Raw genomic sequence first — 6,000 nt, forward strand, 5'->3', positions numbered from 1 at the left:
CATCTAACAAAACCTTTATAATTTTTTTTATCTATTTTTTAATTTTTAAGCTATTTATAATGTTATCACGAATTCTCAATAAATCACTAATTTGTTTAATCTTAAAATGAGACGAATCTTTCTTTAATTTATTTTTTAATAAAATATTAGACTTAATTTTATTTTTAATTTAACAAATATACACATTTAGTCTTTCTGTTTTTTTAGTTAATTCTGTACAATTCCTTTTAAAAATATGCAAATTTAGTTCTTATGTCATTTTTTTACATTAAACACTTAATTTATCATTTTTATTCAAAATATTCACAAGTTTACTCTAAATTTTGAATGAAATATCAAATTGCAGTTAAAATATAAAATATATAAACAACTTCTCCAAACCATAATTTTATATCTTATAAAAGCTTTCAAAATTTGTCCAAATTTTACTATTTTTTACTTTTAAATATTTATATATCATAAACGCTTAATATTTAAATAAAAATAATAAATTAAAAATATAATAAAATAAAGAGTAAACTAAATTTGCTGAATTTTAAAAATATATAACCTAAAAAAAAAAATTACACATGATCTTATTTATAAAGGCCAAAAAAACAAAAAAGTAATGAAATCAAACAATTAGTATCATTACAAAAATCAAGTATTCCTTCTGTATTTTTTTGGCTTCGATTCCGAAGTTTCAGAAGTATTCCTTTTTGTTTGATTTGTGAAGTGACATAAATGGAATTCTTTCTTCTTTTTACTACGAGGCGCTGCTAAAAGCCTTAAATGCCTTGGGAGCTTTATAACTCCGTTTTTTAACAGGACACGTGTCACTTCTTCGCTTGGTTATCTCACTATCTTCGATTAATTATTATGTCATATTTGGTAAGACAATTTTATTTAGTGTGTCACTTTTATATTTTTAAAAATTCTAGTACCGCTGTACTTTCTCTGCTCTCATTTGGACCGTAGATAACAACTTGACATAAATTATTGATTTGTTCTCACCCATTCCTTTTTTTTCTCTTATAGGCCCTAATGTCTCCAAACCCCTTTTTCGTCTTTCCTTCTTCATCTTTATAACCATTAGCTCTTTCTCTGGGAATACAAAATACCATATAAATAAAGGTTAATTATAAGATAAATACGTATAAACATTTAATTATTGAGATAATACCATATAATTTTATAATTAAATATGTTAAATTTATTTTTTATAAAATATTATTGAGTAGACTTGTGGAATTCCTGTGATTGAATGCTTGAATTTGTTTGAACCATGTTGTAATATTGACACGGTTCAAACAATTTGGTCCATAGATAGGATTTGTCCGTGGCTGTAATATTGACGTTCTTTCATCAATCAGAGACACATAAGATTTCTTTTCTTCTAAATATCACCCTCACATATATGCATTCGATTATTGGGGAACATAAAAGACAAAAGAAAAATAAAATTACAAAAAATGAACATCACTATTTTGAACAGTTACTTTCAATGAAAGGGGCTCGCATGTTACCATCGAGTGTTGCTTGATGACGAACATCAACACGCGCCCTCCTACTCCCTACTTGATATGCAATAAATCCCATGGTCAATGAAATATTCTTATGTCACGCCTGTCATGTTGGTGTTGATGTTGATAATCCATTTATTTAGTCTCTTTTATTTTAAATTATACTCAAGAATAATTTATTTAAATTAAATACGAAAATATTTATTAGAAATAGGTATATTGTTCTTAAAAATATTAAGGGTGACTAAATATGTAATACAATTTTTTTCATTCAATTTATACTCAGGAAATTTATTTTTAAGAAAGTGGTTATGAGCTTAATTTTATTCATTGTAATTTCTCCCTTCCTTAACCCTTGTAAAATACTCTCACTCAGAAACACAACCAAATGTAGATTGTTAAATTTCAAAATTAAATAAAGTTAAACTGAAAATAAAAACAACTCATGTTAAAAAAAATAGATTGAATCATTGTTTTATTTTTTAAAACAAATCACAATGTGCATATGTTATAAGTATGGGTGAGCAAAAAATTTAGTTATGTAAGTATAATTCATAACTAATTTTAAAAACTTGGATGCGTGTTACCTATATAATCATATGAAATTTTATATACATAGTTGTAAAGATAATGTTAAAAGATTTAATAGTTGAAATAATAAATTTTATATTTTATAAAATAAATTATTAAAGCTTGAGGATTTAGAAGAGGAAAGAAATTAGTTTGTGAGGGTAAAGAAGGAGAAGGAAGGTTGATAAACTGCTCCCTCCCTTGATTTAGAGAAACTTATTAACGTTAATTTACAAAATCTTAGAAGACATAAAAATTTATTATTTATATTTAAAAACGATCTTTTATTCTTTTTTTTATTAAAATTTTTATTTTAGATTTATTAAATGCGAAAACAAATCTTTGTAAATCTTAAAAAACTATCGTAAGTTCATATTTATAAGTTTTCTAAAATTTGAAGGATTTTTTTTTTAATTTTCGTTTTTCTCTTTTTTTTTCTACTCCTTTTTCTCTTCCCCCTCAAACTCTTTTCTTCTCTCTCTTCAAACTTTTAAATGAAAAAAATAAAATTTTAAGTTTGATATTTGGTGAGCAAAATATAACCTTTTTATTTAAAATAATCCCAAATAAGTTATTTTTTTAGTCTAAAATAATCTTTAAAATATTAAGTTTTATTATTATTATATATATATATATATATATAATATAACGATACTTGAAAAAAAAAACAATAAAATCAATATAACAAATAATTATGATTTTATAAAAATTTTAATAAATTAAAAAATTTAAAGAAATTCAATTGTAATATTGAGTAATTATGATAGTAAAGTGTTCAAGTTATTTTATAAAATAAATTATACAAGTAGAGAAAATGTGTTGAATGACTAAACATATCTTGTGTGAGTGAAAATGATTTAAAATATTAAGAATAAAAAAAAAATAGAAAGCTAGTAACTAATAATTAAATACTATTTTTTTCAAAGTTAAATATCCATCTTTAAAACTAATATTTGCTTGTAGGTACTAGTTAATGATTAACACTAGTTCAAAATTAAATGCTACTTGAAATAAGATTTTACAAACTAACTTTTAGAAACATCATTTTTTATTTTTTATCAAATAATTCTATTAGTTTAAGTATAGTATTTGTATATGCAAAGTTTTGTAAAAATTAACTAATCCAAACCTGTCATTCTCAACCTTATTTGCCTTTTACAGTGCTGGGCTGACCCATCTAAGTGTGAAAGACTGGGCTCAGCCTATGGAAGTTGTCTTCGATAAATGTCTATTATTTTACTTTAAATGGGCAACAGCACCCTTGGATTATTGGATTGGATATTGACCAAAAACTTGTGACATCCAATAACCGCATCATATAATGGACACACTAATATACACAATTCACTATAAGATGTTCCATTTTATTGACAAAAAATTATATATATAATTAGAAGTTCTTTTTGAACTTTTATTTTTCCTTTTTTCCTTTTTTCCTTTTTTTTTTTTTACTTTTCACACCTTTATTAATTTTCTTATAATGTTTTATTTGAAAAATACCGTGTATATATTACATATTTTCCGTAAGTAGAAAGATCAATTAGTTATAATATTTCTTCTTAGTTTATAAAAAAAGTAATCACTTTGATCATATTATAAGAAACACTTATATTGAAAGATTTTATTTTTCAAGAATTTACTTACATTCATTCAAAGATAATTGCTTAATAGTATAAAATCCAAGTATTAAAAAAATTGCAATTCAATAGCATCGCTTGATTTCAATCAAATTAATTACTGTTATTTACTTTAATATTTAACCAATTAGATACTAACACATTAATTCATTCTTGTTTCATGTGATAAGTTTTCGTACCATGTAGTATCATTGTTATTGTTATTCAAAAGGTGTTAAATAAGAATATTAGAAAAACTATTTTCTTTTAAATTATTTGTTAGATTACTCGAATGATTTTTTGTCATGGAACTATAAATTTGTGTATATAAATAACTTTGCATGAAAAAGTTCAATGCAATTTGTCATATTAACAATGAAACTAATAATACAAAAGGAAGAAGTACTTTCTAAAAGTGTGAGAATAAAAAATGGCATTTTTAAAAAGATTTTTCAAATAGAAAATAGACTTAATCATTAAGTTCTAAAAATAAATTGATAAACTAATGAATAATAATGTTATTCTCGCAACAAACACGAGAGGAATATCATCGTTATGAACATGATCAAAGAAAAAAAGTGTAACGTCACCTGAGTTTTGGGCTTCTCCCTTTTCTTTTTGTTATTTATTTATTTATGACAGCCTTTTCGTTTCTTCTTATTTTATTTTTCACTGAGTTGTGACCGGAGTGTTAACATCTTATACCTAAGAAAAGTTCTAACATCTTATGACAGTTGTTAAAAATAATTGCCTTCTAATTAATAATATAAAATATTAGTAAGTGATTTTTGTTATTTTTTAACGGTAAATTAAAGAAATAAATTATTCACAACTTATTCTGATTATATTTTGTTTTTTAATAAAACAGATGAATTTGAAAACAATATTTTCTTATTTTTTAATTTTAAATTGAGAAAAGAAATTATTGATAAAAATGTTTTTATTATTTTTTCAAAATAAAGTTTAAAACATTTAATAAAAACATTTATTTTGATTATATTTTTATCACAAATTCAAGAGAGATATTAACATTGAGAAAATTGATTTGAAATAAAAACGAAAATAATTTGAAAAAAAAATAAATGAATTAAAAAATCATTATAAAACGTAAAAAAAGTTAAGTTATTATTTTATATTTAGAAAGAGCAAAAATTATAAGACATTATTTCATTATAAAAATGGAAAAAAAATTACAGTGGTGATTTTAGACTAAAGAAGGGAAGGATTTAAAAAAATTAGTTTTGAAATAAAGAGGAAAAATACTCAATCATTATAATAAAATAAACAATAATTTTAGAAACAAATTGGCACAATAGATTCACTTTCGCTTTCGCATGGAATAGAAAAATTAAAGTCACTTAATATTTAAAACATAAAAAATAATTTTAATTTTTTTGTGTTAAAAACAATTGACAGTTCAAATTTTGCTTTAGTTTAAAGAAAAATAATAGAGCAAGTTAAAATTATTTGATTTCAAATGATTTAAAAAGATATATTTAATTTTAGGATAGTAGGAGAGGAATATGTTTTCTTGGATATTTTTTAAAAGATTAAAATTGAAAAAGAAATAATTTAAAAATATTTAAATGTTTGAAAAATGTTTTTTTAATTTATATGAGATTTGATTTTAAAAATTCATATTGCATGCGATAGTTAATAATTTTTTTTTATATTTAACTAATATTTCATCCGTGTAATATACGAAGTTTTGATGAGTAAATAATAATTATTTATAAAAAAAAATTATTAAAAAAAGACTGTCATAATTATATATCATTAATTTGTATCAATCAACTAAATATTACAAAAGTTTATTCAAAATTTTCTTGTAAACAACATTTGCAATTATGTTTGAAACAATTTTTCCCTATCGCATATTAGAATTTTTAACTCAAGATATAAAATCAACTTCCTACAACACACACATCCCTACAAGCTTCATCTGAATCTTCAATCTCATTAACTTTTTTCATGACATCTAAATGGTTGAAAAATAATTATCAATGACCCCACAAAAGTATATGAATATTAGAAATACTATTTATCACATTATTTTAAGTACCATAGAAGGAATGACATACCAACCAAAATTTAATTATCAACTCTAGAAAATAATACATCACCAGATGAGATAAATGTAAACTCAAATTGATAAACAATATCAGTAGGTTCACAAAGATAAACGGAAGTTGAAGACTGAAAGTTGATCTTGATAGTGTGGCTAGTGCAATGGTAATTTCTTATATTCCGTCCCGCTTCAAAGTTACCCAAAACATAAAGATCACCTTCATGAAACACGTCTTTAAACTTAT

The sequence above is a fragment of the Abrus precatorius genome, unplaced genomic scaffold (assembly GCF_003935025.1).
Source record: "Abrus precatorius isolate BTA unplaced genomic scaffold, Abrus_2018 Scaffold2, whole genome shotgun sequence".
NCBI classification, from domain to species: domain Eukaryota; kingdom Viridiplantae; phylum Streptophyta; class Magnoliopsida; order Fabales; family Fabaceae; genus Abrus; species Abrus precatorius.